A 19,393-nucleotide genomic window follows, 5' to 3' on the forward strand; every position below is an offset into this window, starting at 1 on the left:
GAGTGTCATTTAAAGAGATGTGGCTCTAAGAATTGATAAATTGTAGTTTTTTTTTTTCCACTGGCATTTCTTTGAGTGATCCTCATTCAGTCGATTCACTGCAGCCCTGTAAAATTGGCCTGTAATATAAAAATATCAAGCATCATTGTGTCTGACCTTCATTACAGAATGGCAGCTAGGTAGCAGAATGAGTGGAGAGAGTATTGGACTTGAAGCCAGGAAGGAAGCACTGGGTTTGAGTCCAGCCTCCTATACTTACTAACTGTGGTGCCAACCTTTCTCACCCTCAGTTTGCTGACCTGTAAAATGGGGATGATAATAGCACCTATCTCACAGGGTTATTGTGGAGATCAAGTGAGGTGACAAAAGTAGAATGCTTTGCAAACATTGAAGTGTACAGTAAATATCGGTTGCTAGTATTTTGAAAGCAGTACCATATCTTTATAATACTTTGAACTAGTCCACCTTGTCTCATCCCTATCATAAGCTGGCATCTGAAAACCTGCCATCATTGTACTTTGAGCTGATTCCTTTCTCACTCTTGACCTCTTCAGCCTTTGTGAACTATTTGCAAATGGGCTACCTTTATTTCAACTCTATCATACAGGAAATCAAACTTAGATAACTGGCTACCTGGCCAGATAGTATTTAAGTATTTGAAGAATTTAAAGAGCCATAGTATGTAAAGAGTTAAAAGGGCCTTAACAATTAAGAATTGTGAAGTCCTGATTAAAAAAAATCAATAGTTTAAAGGCAAAAGTGAGGTTTTTATCTTGAAAAGATGAGGGCTTCAAAATTTTGTTGTTCAGTCACGTCCAACTCTTCATAACCCCATTTGGGGTTTTCTTACCAAAGGTACTGGAGTGTCTGCTATTTCCATCTCCATCTGTAAAATGAGAAACTGAGGCAAAAAGTGACTTGCCTAGGGTCACACACCTAGTAAGTGTCTGATGCTAAATTTGAACACAGGGAAATGAGTCTTTCTGACTCCAGGCTCAACACTCTACCCATTGTACCATCTAGCATCTCCGTTTTCATAATAGAAAACTGAAGTAGGGAAGTGAGTACCTGATGACAAAGATAGTATCTGAGAACTGGATTTTTATTTATAGGCTGTGCCTTAAGATGTAAGAGTGATAGATTTTTTTCTCATGAGAGATTGAGTGCTGCTAATGAGGGACAATAAAACTATATTTATCTGGAGGTCTGGAATTCTGATCAAGAAGGCTTTAAACTGGAAGTGAAGGCCAGCAATTGCGCAGTATGATATGGGAAGAAAAATATCAGTGGAGAAGACCAAACATTTAATTGGAGGTCATTTCTAAGAATAGAAGTAATAAAACACGTGACGTCAAATGTCAGTACATAAAATGAGCAAAATATAGATAAAATCTAAGGTATGCCAGAGATCTTAATGGAAGGAGGTAAATTAAATCTTAGATATCTCAGAGACTTGGTGGGATGTGACATATAACTGGACTATGGCTATGGAAGAGAATATTTTGTTCAAAAAGAGCAGGGTAGTTAAAGAGGATAGGAGAATAGCATAGTTTATCAGCAATATGTCTTCCTGTGAGGATAACCATGAACCAGGGGGGCAAGCATTGTAGAAAGCATTTGCATAGTGATCATGTATCCCATTCACTTCCTTTCATTCAAGGAAGGAAGAAAAGCAGGGGTATAATAGGAGTTCATTCTAGTGAAAACCACCCAGCAGAAAAGAAAGTTGATGATACATTTGGGAAACAAATCACAACCTGGCATAGGAGTATGGTTTTAAAAACTAAAGTATTGGATTGAAAAGCGATTGGTATACTTTAACTATCCAGATGTTCCCTGGAACTCTCTTAGTTGAAAGAAGAGCAACTAATGCATCCATAGCTTGCCTTAATGAGCATTTCATTCTTCAAAAAGGGAACAAGTGATGGAGGGAATTGCTTTTCTGGACCTGATTCTGACCAATGAGGAAAAACTCATTGTCAAAATAGAAATGATGGGAGCTTTGGGAGGAAGTGACTGCTTTGTTTTAGAGTTTGTGATAAGGTTTCTAGGTTCAAATCCGTAATTTCATTGATGGAGGGAAATCTTCAGCTGCTCAGAAAGTTATAATCAGAGAGTTGCCCAGGGCATTGAGAGTTGAATTTTCATAAGATCACACATATGAGAAGTGGGACATGAGCCCATGTCTTCCTGAGTCCAAGGCCAACTGGATAAAGATCTTCATCACTTTCTGTTTTATTAATTTCCTAGAATAATGTGGCAGTACTCAGGAGGCCATTTAACATCTATCTCCTCCTAATTCCTCCCCACCCCCACTCCTTTCTGAACCACCTCCTTGAGGAAGGGTAAATATAAAATTTCCAGCGCAGGAAAGAATATCTAACGTATAGTCTAGATGTGAGGAGAGTGGATTTCTGGGAGTGCAGAGAAAGAATAGGCACAGGAGGATCTCATAATCTAGAAATCTACATGGAAAGTTGTTGAGAAAAGGTTGGAGTGCTCCGAAGAACAAAATGCTGATGGCACAAACAATTTTGATGGGCAATTGAGAAGACTGCCTAGAAAACAGGTCATATGAGAAAAATCCCTTTGGTTTTAGTGGCTGAAAACTCATTTTGAGTCAACTGCCTTCCCTGGAAACCAAAAAGGCCAATAAAATGTTTGGCTTCATCAAAAGAAGCACAAGGGAAATCATGAACTCTATGTGCTCTGCCATAATTACAGCACTATCTGGAATGCTGCATTAGATTCTTGATGCCATATTTTAGGAAGGACATGTATAAACTTAAGCTTGTCCAGATAAGGATTATGAAAGACTGGAAGCCTTTCCTTAGAATGGTGGATTCAAGGAACTGAGCATATATAGACTAGAGATTTCCTGGGGATGTGATGCTATTGAGTGGTTTTCAATTGTGTCTAACTCTTTGTGACTCTTTTTGGGGTTTTCTTGGCAAGGATGCTGAAGTGCTTTGCCATTACCTTCTCCAGCTCATTTTACAGGTGAGGAAACTGAGGCAAACAGCATTAAGTGACTTGCCCAGGGTCACATACCTAGTAAGTGTCTGAGTCCAGATTTGAACTCTGGGAGATGAATCTTCCTGACTCCAGGCCCATTCACCAAACAGTTAAAGGGTTGTCATGTAACAGAAAGATTAAATGTATAATGAATACTCTCTGGGCTTACTGTGTCAGATCTAGGCTGGCTATATTGCCATGTCAAGATTATAGGGGTACTCCACTCATGGACCTCCTGGTGGCTCACTCTCCTGGCCATTTGAAACTCACAAGGCTGGTTGCCTCCAGTCTTTTTAATATAAAACAAGAGAACAAATTCTGAGGCAAAGAACTGAGAGGGCCATCCATATTTATGGGCTACATGTTGGCCTCAGACGGGGAGATCCCAAAGCCTCTCCCCTTTATATTATTGTCTCTCACCAAAATACTACAAGACAAGAAGTCAGACCAAGGTTCTGTGAAATCGCAGGTGGGCAGAAACAGACTCAGAGAATTGAAATGATTTGAGCAAAGGCATGTGACTCTAGGTGTGGAGCCAGTACTAGAACCTGGGTTGCCTGATTCCAAGTCTGGCACTATTTATACTGGGTGATCTGCCTCCAAATTTATATCCTTTGCTTGCTGTTGTAACTGATTTGAGAGCATCTCTGTCTCCTCCCACACTGGGCAATTCACTGTTCACCAGCCTGGGTCTCCTCCCAGACTGACGTGGTCAGAACTGGCCCTGACTGGGTACTGTGCTTCCTTTTTTTTTTCCTTCTTTTTTTACAAATATGTTTTTATCTTTTGTCACCTTTCCATTTCTAGAAATATCCTTCTTCTTTTAGTTGAACATTCTCTGCAAAAAAAGAAAAACTTAAAAAATTCCCACCTAGAGCAATAATGCATGTGATAATACATCAACATTCTCCCTTAGTTGTCCTCTACCTCTGTGCTCAGGGGAGAGAGTTTTTAAAGCTTCTTGAGTACACAACAGTGTGTATATATAAAAAATAATGTATATTAAATTCATGGACTTTGTGTGATTCCACTGCATTCATAGGCTAACCATAGGAAAAGATTTTAAAAACATCGTTTGAGTCAAATCCAAGTTGCTCCTAAGAAAGTTACCATTCTTCTCAGTCTGTTCAACTATGTCCAGGTAGCCAGCAGATGGGGGTATTGTCACATAGCTCATTAAAAGCAACCCCAGTGAGATAAGAAAACAGAGGGGGAGGAGGTGCTCCAAGGAGGATATGAGAAGTCTGTTGCAAAATGATTAGTTCATAAAACAAGCTCTGGAAATTTCCATTCGTGAACAAAAACTTTGGAGTTGTCTCTAGGTTACGGTGTCCCTGACACTTTTTTTTTCTTCCCCCGCTTCAGTCTGATTTGCTCAGTAATACAGCAGGCTTCAGATGTGGCTTTACATGGCCTTATCTTGCCTGCTGCCTCTTTCTTCTGTTTATCCTCCTTTCATGGTCAAGGCTAATCATTTTTCCACTCACAGCTGCTCAGAATCCAGACAGCTAATGAACACCAGCATCCCCGCACTTGTTCATCAGTTGTCAAGGATTAAGTAATTACAGGTAGTCTGCTGCAGTTTCCATTTCAGAAAAAATGGTGAGCTCTGTCTCCTCACCTTGTATTTATTTACACTTGTCTAAGTTATATATTTTAAAATATTTGTTGATAGTTGAAGCCAAATGTGCCACTAAAGTTATCATAGGACATGCATTCTTAAGAAAAATAAAACAACTAGATTCATTAACCAGTTGGCAGAGCCCATGCAAACTTCTAATGTTTCTAGATGACAAAATACTATCACAGACTCTCCATCCCTTCCCACCCTCCAGTCCTCACCTGGTATGGAAATTTTGGTGAGAAATTGTTTTTTTATTGGGACTTTAGCTCAGGAGGAAAGTTCCATTTAAATGGAAGCCAATTACTATCAAAATTAATTTGATTATACCAAGGCACCTGGCTTTTCATTGGCACAAAACATTTGAGTACTTTACAATCAAAATCTTCATACCCTTCTCATAAATTCATTAATCATAGAATTAGAAGGATCTGAGTCTAAAAGACTACTTAATATATGCCCCCCCTTCCAGGAAGATCACATCCAAATTTTCCAGTGCAGGAAAGAATGTATTGAGTTTCTAAAAAAATCTCCTTGACAGGAGACTACATCTTTCCAATTCCCCAAAACTATTTTATGTCTATATGGTCAGCTAGGTGGCAATAGTGGATAGAGTACTGGACCTGGAGTCAGGAAGACTCTTTCCTGAGTTCAAATCTGGATTCAGATACTTAACTAGCTGTGTGATCCTGGGCAAATCACTTAACCCTGTTTGCCTCAGTTTCCTCATCTGTAAAATAAGCTGGAGAAGGAAATGGCAAACCACTTCAGTACTCTTGTCAAGAAAACTCCAAATGGGGCCATGAAGAGTTGGACATAACTGAACAACAAAAACATTTTATGTCTAATCTACACCCATTATAGCTGCAATTCAGCAGTTTCTATGGTTCTTATCTCAGTCAAAATGGAGAAAAGCTAGTTATTCTTTGCTATGTCATACAGTGGAAACAACTATGGCTTTAGAGTCAGGGGACCTAAGTTTGAATCTTGTTCTAAAGCCCCTTACAACTTAGCCCCCTCCTTTTTCAGTCTTCTGGTGACACTGATCTCTTTTCTGTTTCTTGGACAAGATATTCCATCCCCCACCTCTGGGCATCTTCTCTGGCTGTCCCACATCCTCCTCCTTATATCTCTCTCCATCTCTCAATCCAACCTTCCACATGAAGCCTTTCCTGATCCATTTAATCTTACTGCCTCCCCTTTGTCGATTATCTCCATGTTTTTCTGTGTATATCTTGTTTGCACATAGTTGTTTTCATGTTGTCTTCTCCAATAACTATGAACCTTCTGGAGAACAGGGACTATTTTTTGTTTCTTTGTTGTGTTTTCTTTTGTTTTTCCCTTTCTTCATATCTCCAGTGTTTATCACAGTACCTGGCACATAGGTTGTTCAGTCATGTCCGATTCTTTGTGACCCCACTTGGGTTTTTCTTGGCAAAGATATTAAAGTGGTTTCTTATTTCCTTATCCAGCTCATTTTACAGATGAAGAAACTGAAGCAAACAAGGGTTAAGTAACTTGCCCAGAGTAGCACAGCTAGTACCTGTCTGGGGTGGGATTTGAACTCAGGAAGATGAGTTTTCCTAATTCCAAGTCCAGTGCCCTATCCACAACACCACCTAGCTTCCCCCACCTGGCACACAGTAGGCACTTAAAAAATTTCCAACTAACCTTATTATCTGTGTGATCTTGAACAAGTGAATTAACTTCTCTAAGTGACAATTTCCTCACCTGTAAACAATACTTGCACTACTTACCAGCCTTATAAGTAGCTAATTTTGTATGCAAAGCAAGAATATGAAAATGTACTCCTATGTCTTAAATGCCATGCTATGCTTAAAACTGTAAATACACATTTAATTTTTTTTATTAACACCTCAGCTTTCCATGCCTAAGGCAAATGCCTCACTCACTTGCTCCAGCTATACTACCTAGCTCATAGGTTTCTTGTTAGTAAAATGTTCACAAACCTTAAGGTGATATGTAGACATGAACTGATATTTGAAGAGATTCTTTTTTTTTTTTTTTTGCGAAGCAATTGGGGTTAAGTGACTTGCCCAGAGTCACTTAACTAGTGAAAGTTATATGTCTGAGGCTAACATTTGAACTCAGGACCTCCTGACTTTAGGGCCAGTACTCTATCCACTGCACCACCTAGCTGTCCTCAGAGAGTTTCTAAATTAGCCTCCTACTTGGTTTTGGTGCCTTCAATCTCTCTCCTCTCCATTCCATCCTCCACACAATTGCCAAAGTGATACTTCTAAAGTATTGGTCTGACCATATTACTTTCTTGCTTAAAAGGTCTTGTGGTTCCTTCTTGCCTCTAGAATCAAATACAGACTCTCCTGTTTAGCATGTAAAGGTCTTTGTAATTTCATTTCAGATTTTTTATGCATTAGTCTGTGGTTCAGCCCAGCTGGCCCCTTGCTGCCAAACAACATTCCATCTCTTGTTTCCATGACTTTTCACTGGCTCTTTCCCCTTCCTGTAATGTAGTCTCTCCTCATCTTCAGGTCTTAGCATCCCTTGTTGTTGTTTAGTTCTTGCAGTTGTATCTGACTCTTTGTGACTCCGTTTGTTTGTTTGTTTGTTTTTTTGACAAAGATATTGGAGTGGTTTGCCATTTCCTTCTTCAGGTCATTTTACAGATGAGGAAACTGAGTCACCTAGAATCCCTGAGACATTGGGTAGTCTGGATGGAAGTTTTCCCTCCCAAATCCTAATCGATCCTCACAGCTCTTAGTGTCTCCCTCCCTGAAATTATATTAATCCTTTATATATATCGTATCTGTTTGTATGTGCAATTGTTTGATGGATAGATTATAAATTCCTTGAGGGTAGAGACTATTTCATTTTTATCTCAGATCACCAGTGGTTGATGAACTTTGCATCTTCTTGACCTAATCCGTATCTTGTGGTCTAGTGGAATGAGTCTTTGATTTGAGGTCCCAGCATCTCAGTCTGAGTTCCAGCCCTTTTTCTTCTTACCTATGTGACCTTGGACAAGTCCCTTTGCTTATTTAACCCAAGTGTGCTCTCTATAAACTGAAGGGGTTGGATTAGATGCCCTTGCAAGTTCCCTTCCCAGCCTCTGGTCTGCTACTTGAAGCAAAGAATGATAATAGTTTGGGGTTTTGTTTTTTCACTACTTAGATGCTGCCTCCCTCTGGTAAATTTGTTAAGTCTGAAGGGCTCACGTACCTGATCAATGGCCCGTGCCTTCATGTAGCACATGTGATAAGCAATAATTGTGCCACCAGAGAGAAACAACGAAGTTTTAGGCATTATGTCATTTTATGAAAAGAAAAGGGTTCAATCTAAGAGCTGTGGTCAGCCTCAGTGAAGTGAATGAGACTGCCCATGTATTGATGGGAGATGCCTACAAAGATAACTGTGGTACTACAAAGATAACTGTGGTAACTTCACATGTCTAAATACTCATTGATTTGACACGATTGATTTTTTTCCACCTTTGCTTTTGCAGTGTCTGTTGTGAAGTCTATCCGCTATAATTGATTTCTGCTCCCTCCCTGAACAATCTAGGCTTATTTCTTCTCTCACCCGTGGCAATGTCAGATTTTCAAACTTCTAGGTTCTTTTGGGGAAAAAAAGGCATTCCTTTCAATGGAGTGGTATCAGACAGCGATTTTGCAGGAATTTAAAGACCTTTTAGGCGTGAGCATTGCTGTGTCTCACGTAGACAACTGCCTCGTGCCACAGTAAGCTTGAGAACTCATCATTTTAGAATCATAAGAACTTGGAGTTGGAAGGGGCCCTATAGGTTAGCTAGTCCACTGATTGGTGGAACAGATTAGGTACATAACGCACAAAAGCAATGTGCCTGGTAACTTAGTGTTTGAAAAAACCTGAAGAGCTTAGCTACTGGGTAAAGACTTCATAAGAATAGCTGAAAAAACTGGACAGTGATATGGCAGAAATTAGGTGTAGTCCCACCAGCTCATTCCTTATGCTATGATAAGCTCCAAATGAATACACAACTTGGCTATAAAAAGTCCTATTACTGACAAATCAGAGAAATGGAAGAAATTACCATTCAGATCTATCCACAAGGCAAGAGTTCATGACCAAACAAGGGGTAGAGGATCACAGAAGATAAAACAGACATTTTGATCTTCTAAAATTAAAAATTGCTTAGCACAAACATCCAGCTAAGATCAGAAGAGAAAGTTACCTGGTGGGGGGGGGATATCTTTGCACCAAGCTTTTCAAGCAAAGATCTTATATCCACAATATCTAAGGAAAAGATTCAAATTCATAAGAATAAGAACCATTCCCTGACTGATAAATGGTCTAAGAATATTAATAGGCAGTGTTCAAGGAAAGAAACCTGAATTATATATACCCATATGAAAAAAAGTGCTTCAAATCACGAATAGTAGAGAAATGCTAGATATCTTTCCCAGTCTTCCTTAATATTAGTGCCTATCCTCTGAGATTGTCTTCAGTTTATCTTGTATGTATCTTGTTTATACAGAGTTGTTTGTACTTTGTCTCCCCCATTAATTATACTGTGAACTCCTTGAAAACAGGTATTTTTATTTTTATTTTTTTGCCTTTCTTTGTATCTTCAATGCTTACCATAGTTCTTGGCACATAGTAAGTGCTTAATAAATACTTGTTGACTTGACTTTAAATGCAAATTAAGGTAACTTTGAGGTTCTACCTCACATCCGTCAGATATGGCAAAGCTGATGAAAGAAAGAAAAAGAAAGAAAGGAAGGAAGAAAGGAAGGAAGGAAGGAAGGAAGGAAGGAAGAAAGAAAGAAAGAAAGAAAGAAAGAAAGAAAGAAAGAAAGAAAGAAAGAAAGAAAGAAAGGAAGAAAGAAAATGATAAATATGGAGGTGCTGCAGGAAAACAGGGCCATTGATGTATTGTTGGTGAAACTGTGAATTGGTCCAACCATTTTGGAAAGCAATTTGTAAATGTGCCCAAAGAATTACTAAATAATACATTCCTTTGACTCAATAGTACCACTACTAAGTCTATACATCTCCTCCCCCCACTTCCCCAAAAGGTCAAAGAAATAGAAGACCTTATGAGTACAAAAATATTTTTGTAATGGCAAAGCTGAAAACTAAGGGGGTACCTCAAAATTGTGGAATGGCTGAGCATATTACACTATATGAACATAATGGAATACTATTTGCTGTAAGAAATGATCAAAGGGACAATTTTAGAGGGAACTGGGAAGACTTGTATGAACTGATGCAGAATGCAGTAAGCAAAACCAGATGAACAATTTATATTATAAATTACATGTAATTATTATTTATATTATATTAATTATATTATGCATTATAAATAAACATCAGTGTTGTAAAACAATTTTGAAAAACTTAAGAATGCTGATCAACTAAATTGGATCAACCTGGATTCCAAAAGACTGATGAATAACACTGTCCACCTCGTGGCAAAGAGATAATGGACAGAATAAGAAACACATTTAGCTATATCCAAAAATGTGGGAATTTGGTTTTTTTTGACTATTTTTGTATAATACAAGGTTCTGTCTCCGTTTTCTTCCTTCCACACTTGTAGAGGTGAGGATGTAAGGCAAGGAATTTATACATAGTATGAACCACTAGAGGTCACTACCACCTCAAGATGCCCTGTGCAAGTTTCTAAGAATTATAGGCCCTAAGGAAAGGGAGTGGTAATTTAATTGTGAACACTTCCCCTGGAAGATTCTAATCTAACTGCACATATGTAACCTATATCAAATTGCTTACTGTCTCAGGGAGGAGGAAAAGAATTTGGAACTCAAAATTAAAAGAAAAAAAATGTTAAATATTGTCTTTGTGTGTGTGTGTGTGTGTGTGTGTGTGTGTGTGTGTGTGTGTGTGTGAAGATTCTAATCTAACCCAAGCATCATCTTTTCCTCTAGTGAATCATACAGGATTAGCATCCATGAAGATGACTTTCAGGAGCAGATTTAAAATGGTTTTTTTCATTTGTACCCCCTCTGCCTTTGAAGGTATAGCTCCTGAATGTGTCAGTCCTTGGACAGCTGGGGGAAAACTTCAGAGTTATACACCCATTAGTGCACATGCCTCTTCATGTTCTTTTTCCTTTTTTCTCTTTCTTGGGTATCCACCTTTTCTTAATGCATTGTCTACATTTCAGTGTGATCCATAGGGTATCTGAGTAACTTCTTTTGATCCACTCACTTCCTGGAGCAATTTGGTTTTTAGCTAAAATGCAGTCTGCTGCTCAGAGATTTAGCCACATTTTTAAAAAAGAGGAATTCCCTCTCTCCTCATGCGCTGTGAACAAGTCTCTCAGGGCTACCTACAGAGGAGATATGGGACCTAAGGCTCTGTGGGGTTCTGTTCAATTTAAAGCCTTTGATCCTGATTCCAAATTTACTTTGCTTTTACTTACCTGGTTGATGACAGCTGCTTATTTTAGGATTAATGAATAATCAGTTCTGGGCCTTTAGTTCAATGGCCTGTGAAAAACAGGGCAGCTGTTCTCCCCTAGCCCTCTACCAGTGGGGGCAACAGGAAATTGTTCCTTTTTATGGGGCCAAGATGTTGTTTCGTTGGTTGGTGGATCCCTGGATGACGGTGGATTCCATTATTAACCAGGACAGGAGAGCTGCTTTTGGAAGAAGACTTCATTCTGACATGACCTCCCAACTGTACTTGGGGAAAGTATGGAAACAAATTGCTTTTTCGGCCCCACATTGAGTTGCTCAGGCTAATCACACAGTGCAGATGTCTCTCAAAGCAAAGAGTTTTTGAATAATGAGCTTCTCTGCAATGACATTATTAGCTATCAAAAGAGTGACTGGGAGATTGTAAATAGGTTTATCCCCCTCACCACCCCCCCCCCCATGGGAGCAATAGAGCAGAAGCAGAATTTATTTATGGGAGAGAAACAACCTTACCAATCTACCCTTTCAAATGACAGCCCAATGGAATATTCATTGTTAGTCCAACCATAACAGTGCAGTAGATAAAGTGTCTGACTGGAAGTTAGAAAGACCTGAGTTCAAATCCTGCCTTAGATATTTGCCAGCTATGTAACTTGAACCTCTTAGCCTCACTTTCCTCATCTGTAAAATGGTGATAATAATATCACAGACATATCCAGGTTTTAGTGAGAATCACGTGAGAAAACATAAAATGCTTTGTAAACCTTAAAGTGCTATGTATATTGTTAGCTGATATTATTGTTAATTATAAAATGAGAACAAATCTTGCTTGCAATGGCTTCACCTTTACAGTCTCTTCATTTGATTGATGAGTTCATCTTGAATATCCATTTGAGGCAGAACCCATCCATGCCAGGGACATGCTCACTTTAAACCGGGTTTAACCCATGACTCCTTGGATCTTCCAGATCTTGGCCCTGAATGATACCGTTCCTCCCTCCCTCCCTTGGAGTTCCCATTTGTCTGGTGTTTTTCCCCATTAGAATGTAAGGAAGGGATTGTCTTTTTTTTTTTTTTTTGCTTTTAGGCAATTGGGGTTAAGTGACTTGCCCAGGGTCACACAGCTAGTAAATGTCAAGTGTTTGGTCTGAGGCCGAATTTGAACTCAGGTCCTCCTGACTTCAGGGCTGGTGCTGTATCCACTGTGCCCCCTAGCTGCCCCTGGGATTGTTTTTCTTTTGACCTGTATTTTTATTAGCCCTCGGCACTGTGCCTTGGGCTCTCTCTCTGAAAAGCATCCCACTCGTCATTCTTAGAGCACAATAATATTCCATCAAAACCATGCACCATAGCTTGTTCAGCCATTCACATTTTGTTGGGCATCCCCTTGATTTTCAATTCCTTGCCACTACAAAGAGAGCTGCTATAAATATTAGGTCCTTTTCCTTGATCTCTTTGGGGCAGACCTAGTAGTGGTGTTGTTAGGTCAAAGGGTATACATAGTTTTATAACTCTTTGGGTTCAGTTCCAAACTGTTCTTCAGGGTGGTTGGACTAGTTTACAACTCCACCAATCGTGAATTTGTATGGCAATTTTTCCATATCCCTTCCAGCATTTGTGATTTTCCTTTTCTGTTACATTAGCCAATCTGATAGGAGTGAAGTAGTATCTCAGAATTGCTTTAATTTGCGTTTCTCTAATCAGTATTTCATGTGACTACTGATAGCCAAGATTTCTTCTTCTGAAAACTGCCTGTTCATATCTTTTTAACCATTTATCAACTGGGAAATGGCTCTTATTTTTATAGATTTGGCTCAGTTCCCCATATATGAGAAATGAGGCCTATGTCAGAAAAACTCACTGTAATTCCCCGCCCCCGACCAGTTTCCTGTTTTCCTTCTAATTTTGACTGTGTTAGTTTTGTTTGTGTAAAGGTTCTTTAATTCCATGTAATCAAATTGATCTATTTTACTTCCAGCAATCCTTTCTATTTCTTGTTTGGAAGAAACCTATAGTCTGATGTGGTTTTGTTTAACTCTCCTTTATGGCAGATGAAAAGGTCAGGTAGTACTTAGGTTCTGGCAGATAAAATAGAAGGGTAGATAGCTCCAAGCTCCAGGGGGAGCAATGGCATGGTTGAAGGTCCCCAACTAATATAAATGCAAGCCAAGAGTCAGAGTGAAATGGTACTTTTGGATACTTTCAGCACACATGTGGATGGGTCAAGATCCAGCTGAGAGTGGATGCCCAGTGACCGGTGGGAACTGGGTAACAGGACAATAGGACTTGGCTGGGGAAGGAGAATGTCTATAGCTCTCAATAGTATGGCATAGTCCCTGACTTAGGTTAGGGTGACTTTAAAGTGACTTTTACCTAAATGGGGAGACAAGAATAATATATGTACCAATGGGCAATGGATTTAAGACAATGCAACAAATTAGGAAGATAGTTCCTCTGAAAATAAGAGAGCAACCTGAGCTGCCAGAGTTGAGAGAAGGTTAACCAGTTCTAACTGTTACAATTTATATGATTCTCCCCACTTCTACAACACATTGGAAGGTCTTTATACTCTGCTTGCTCTTCCCTTCTATGCCTGGAATCATGAGCCAGAACAGGTAAGAAATGGAGTCATAGGCTCATTAGAGCAGGAATGAATGTTAGAGGTTGAAGAGCCCAAACGCTTCATTTTTAGAGATGGGTTGTGTAACTTGCCCGGCATTAGTCAGTGCTTGAGGTGGGATTTGAACCCAGGCTTTCTTGACTGAGTCCACAGCAAGTCATCTTTCCATTCCATTCTGGGGACTACGCTCTTCAGCTATGGTAACTCTGTGGTAGCCTTTTGAGCTTTCCCATCTTCCCTGCCAGACTCATTATAAAGGAAATGTTAATAATATTTGCTCGGGAAGGCTTTTGAGGATACAATATGTACTCCACATCCCTCTTGCTCTTGTTTCTGACCCTCCCCCTCCAAGCAACTACTGGTATCAAAGGATGCCAAGCTGATGATCCTAATGAATAAACAGACAATGTTCATAAGAATTTGCAAGCATATGAATTTGTAAGAATATAAACTTCAGGGGGTAAAATTAATAGTTCAGTATAAATATGCAAATCCATTAAAAACAACTATCAAATGAGGATGTAATGCTTCATGGTAATCCTAAAGATATGAGCATCCCTGCAAAGAGGTATATTACTGCTCTTGTGTCCTATTGGGACATAAGGCCACACAGGCTTCCCAGTAGAGGGGAAGAAGAATGAGAAGAGAGAAATGTGGCTGCTTGACCCTTTGCCCTTCAAGGAAGAAAGAAAGAAGAGGAAAAGCTGTGGCCCTGTAAGACCATTTCTGATCTAATTGGGTCATGTGTAATTACTTTCCTTCTTATGGGTGTCTATTAACCTATCTTTTCAATGTTTCCTAAGCATTAGTGACCAAAAACACAGCCTTTGGATGCCAAACTCATAAGTCAAGTCTGAGGGTCATTGGGGAAATGTCTTCTTAAGAGAAAAGTCAGATTAAATTAAAAAGGTCCAACTCCATTAGTAACAGAAAATTACCTCCTTAATCTAGGCACAAATCTTGTTAATATCCTTTTTCTCTTTCTAACACCTATAGTTATGTCTAGAGCTAAGTGTAGCTGTACGTTGGTGATTGATGGTGCCTCTCTCCATTCCAAATAGCTAACGGTAACAGGGTGCAGTTTATAACTACCACAATGCTAAGGTTAGCTAAGCAAGCAAGCTACCAACAACAGCACTGGCTGGTTTGCCTTATGTCTTCTTCCCCTTCTTCCTCTGCTTGCCTTCTTCAGGCTGAAAGACAGGAAAAATCAGGAAGGAGAAACAGGAGGCTTGAACAAAATAATCCACAAACTGAAAGACCAGTTCCTAAATAATGGTGGCATGGGTGCATTTCCATTCATTCTGTGAACATAGACCTTTTGGTACTTCAGAGTCTGGGCGTTTTAATATTTTCTCTATATAACGTTAATAAGTCTAATTGGCTCACCAAAGAAATGTGTATGTTCCCTATCAATCTGCCTATCTATCTATCTATCATCCATCTATCTATTACCTATCTATTTTTTAATCATTCATGCATTTGCTTGCCTATTTATTCAATTTATTTCTCTGCTTATTTTATGCTTATTCATCTGTTCATTTGTTCATTTTTAATAGGACCTAGACAGGTTGGCTGTGCTTCAGTTATCTTTCTGTAGGTAGCAGGGAAAGTAAATGTTGGAATTAGGATTGTTGGGCCAGTGGTCAATACTGGAATTTCAGGAAGACTGGAGGTCATTTGAAGATTAAATACGATTTTTTTGGTTCATAGAAGGCAAATCATTGAATGTATAGCATGGGCAAATACTTCCCTGCTGAACTTTTATTTCCAGATCTTCTTCATCATCCCTTCAACCTTTACTGGCTGAGAGAGAAGATGGTGCTATGGATTATTCAGAAGTTGATAGCACTTGATTCCAAACAGAATACTTCCTAGGGGATGAGGAAAGGTGGAGTAAGGAGGGTGCCATACTTGGGGAATTTTGGATTGTCTCCTAAGACAGGAGCATTTGTTGGATTTTAAAGCTGTCTGCAGTTGGAAGCACTCTGAGGAAATCAGTTTTTGGCTTGCAAGACAATCTAAATCAGCTCCATTGATTTAGACTGTTGACTGTCAGGAAGCGGGTAAGTCTGTTAAGACAATTTCATTTTCATTGTCAAGTAATCCAATTTCCATCTCAGTTTGGATTTTCTCAAAATATCTGTTATTTAAAATTTGGATATCTTTTATTGTACCTCACTTTCCTTTCCAAATATTTCTCTCCTCCACTGTTCCCTTGAAAGCCATCCCTTGTAATGAAGAACAAAATTTTTTAAAAAAAAGGAGAGGGGAAAAAGCAGGTTAGCAAAACTGTCAACCAAGTCTGAGAACATGTGCCATTTTCTGCTGGGCATGTTTTTTCAACTGTTTTGAATTGAGGAAAAATTGCCTTGAACTCTAAGCAATTCCTTTGACTAGCATCTTTCTTTTCTTTTTTTTTTTTTACAGTTCTTGAAACCTTCCTCCCTGTTCTATCTATTCATTACTTCCATCATGCTAGTAAATACGAGGCCCAGTTGGCCCAATCTCCTTCTTTTCCCTGGGCAAATTTGAATTATTCAATTAAAGTACTGAATTTATTCAATGACTATTGAGTGCCCATGGGGTATGTGACACTTCTGGGGAAAGCCCAAAGCTGCCTAGCTCAGAGGAGAAGGAAGCTGCTGAGAAGTTATCTGTACCAAAGGATCAAATGAAACAATAAATGTTAATGAATATTCAGAGGTGGGGTATGCTGGAGCTCATTCAACCCTATTGACCTTGTTAAATTTTCACTGTGAGCATTTATGCCTCAGAAATTGGCAGGTGCTACACATCAGGGCTTGATTTATTGTTTTGTTGATGGTCTAGATCAGAGGTGTGTCCTATAAAACTCCCAGCCCCAAACCATATTAAAATCTAATTGGGAAGTAGTTAACAAAATAAATAAAAAATAGAATACAACCTTTGTTGTCTAGTCATTTCAGTCATGTCCAATTCTCTGTGATCCCATTTGGGATTTTCTTGGCAAACTTACTAGTGTGGTCTGCCATTTCCTTCTCCAGCTTATGCAGATGAGAAAACTGGGGCAAACAGGATTAAGTGACTTGCCCAGAGTCATACAGCTGCTAAGTGTCTGAGGTCACATTGGAGCTCAGGTCTTCCTGACTCTAGGTCTGGCACTCTATCTGCTGTGCCACCTAGGGCCCCCAATAATACAACATAGATAATATAAATGTACCTATGTGTATGTTTAAGTAAATATGCAGCCTGCAGGGATCTTTTCTACTTGAGTTTGATAACCACAAGTCTAGACCAGGGGTATCAAACATCAGGCCTGCATTACTGCCTGCAACAGGTCTGAATGAGATTCAAATGTAACTGAGATATATTTAACAAAATAAATAAAAATACAATAGAACATAGGTGATGTTAATATGTGGTTTTCTAAGCCAATGTGTGGCTGCAGAGATCTTCCTATATGGTTTAGTGGCCCCATTTCTATTTCAGTCTGACACCACTGGTCTAGACTTTGAAAGAGTGATGGAGAAAATGTTAAAAGTTGGTCATGGGACATGACTCTGCTCTCCCTTCCTTCCTTCCTTCCTTCCTTCCTTCCTTCCTTCCTTCCTCCTTCCTTCCTTCCTTCCTTCCTTCCTTCCTTCCTTCCTTCCTTCCTTCTTTCCTTTCTTTCTCTTTCTTTCTTTTCTTCCTTTCTTTCTCTTTCTTTCTTTCCTTTCCTTCCTTCCTTTCTTTCTTTCTTTCTTTCTTTCTTTTCCTTTTCTTTCTTTCTTTCTTTCTTTCTTTCTTTCTTTCTTTCTTTCTTTCTTTCTTTCTTTCTTTCTTTCTTTCTTTTCCTTCCTTCCTTCTTCCTTCCCCTTCCTTCCTTCCTTCCTTCCTTCCTTCCTTCCTTCCTTCCTTCCTTCCTTCCTTCCTTCCTTCCTTCCTCCTTCCTTCCTTCCTTCCTTCCTTCCTTCCTTCCTTCCTTCCTTCCTTCCTTCCTTCCTTCCTTCCTTCTTTCTAACATTTATCAGTACACTCCTAATTCAAAGCAATATGAAATGTTGGAAAGAGGGCTGGCTTTGGAGTCAGGACATGGGTTCAAATTCTGCATCTGGTGATTACTACTTATTTAACCATACTGATTCTGCCTCATTTTCCTCATACGAGTGACTTGTACTACAGGGTTTTCACCGTCTGACTGGCATGCTGTGCTTTCCAGGTCCATATCTATGATCCATGAAAGCATTAAATAGCAGTGAAACTTTTGTCCTCATTAAGCTGGCCATCCCTCCCTTCCCCCATTGCTGGATGATGACTTGAGAAAGAACATTCCCAGTGAGTGGTTCTGAATTGCTATGGCAGGGTCTCCAGGATAACAGCTGGTATTCTGAGAAATTGAATTTTCCAGTGCCAGGTAAGGTTGATGAGGTATTAGCTCCTGAATGGAATATATCATACAAGATTTGACAAGCTTGAATTAATACCTGATGTCCCCGAAAGGGGAGGGAAACAGTTGGAGGGCAATCACCAAGTGTTTCCAAAGAGGCCGGGCAGACGACGTGAAGATAGATAAATATGAAAATGGCACCATATTAGCAGGTCGTAAATGGACTGACACACGCTTGTTACCGCTTCGAGGTAAATGAGAGTTTGTGGAAATGTGTGAGCACAGCAGGAAACTATCAAAGCGTTTGATTCTCTTTCTCTTGTAACTGCAGCTGAATGTGTATATAGTATTTGGTTATGTGGGAATACTATTTTCTGAGTCATTAAAAAAAGGTGCCATCTGCTCAGTTCCCTCGCTTATACCCTGGGAAATGTGAATTCCCCAAGTGCAGAAGGAGGAGGACTGGTTCTACTCTGCTCTCATTGTTTCTCCTAGGTGATTCCAAGCTTGACCTTGAGATAGGATCAAGGTCTCTTAACAATAATGAGTATTTATTAGGCAGCTAGTATGTATCAAACCCTGTGATAGACGCTGGGGATATGAAAACAAAAATAAATAGTCCTTGCCCTCAAGAAGCTTACATTCTATCAGGGGAAACGATAACATATGTATATAAATACACACAAGTCATACAAAGTATATACAAGATGAGCTAGGTGGCACCGCCGTGTACAGAGCGCTAGGCCTCTAGTCAGGAAAACCTGAGTTTAAATCTGGCCTCCGACATTTACTAGTTGTGTGACCCTGGGTAAGTCATTTCACTTAATGTTTGCTTCAGTTTTCTCATCTGTAAAACGGGGATAATAGTAGCAGCTACCTCCCAGGGTTGTTATGAGGATCAAATGAGATAATAATAATTGTAAAGCACTTAGCACCATGCGTGGGACTTAGTAAGCGTGATATAAATGTTAGCTATTGTTTTTCTTTTTTGGGGGGAGGAGGGAGGAGGGAAGCACCAGCAGCTGGGGGGAGGGGTAAAGAAAGGTCTTACGTAAGATGTGTCAACTGAGCTGAGCTTTGAAGGAAACTAGGGATTTTTAGAGGTGAAGGTGAGGATAAAGAGCACAGGTATAGGAGAGGCTTTTGTAAGGATACAGAAATAGGAGTGCAATGTCAGTGGGAGAAATAGGCAGCAGGTCAGTTTCTCAGAGTATTAAGCATGAAGGAGAGTATTGTGTGATGAATCTGCGAAGGTGGGCTGGAGCCGAGATTGTGAAGGGTTTTAAATGCCAGACTGAGGGGTTTGCATTTTTTCTTAGTGGCAAGATACTGGAATGATTTCAGTAAACGACAACATGGCCAGACGTCTGCTTTAGGAATATTACTGT

The sequence above is a fragment of the Phascolarctos cinereus genome, unplaced genomic scaffold (assembly GCF_003287225.1).
Source record: "Phascolarctos cinereus isolate Bilbo 61053 unplaced genomic scaffold, phaCin_HiC Scaffold_726;HRSCAF=1367, whole genome shotgun sequence".
Taxonomy (NCBI): Eukaryota; Metazoa; Chordata; class Mammalia; order Diprotodontia; family Phascolarctidae; genus Phascolarctos; species Phascolarctos cinereus.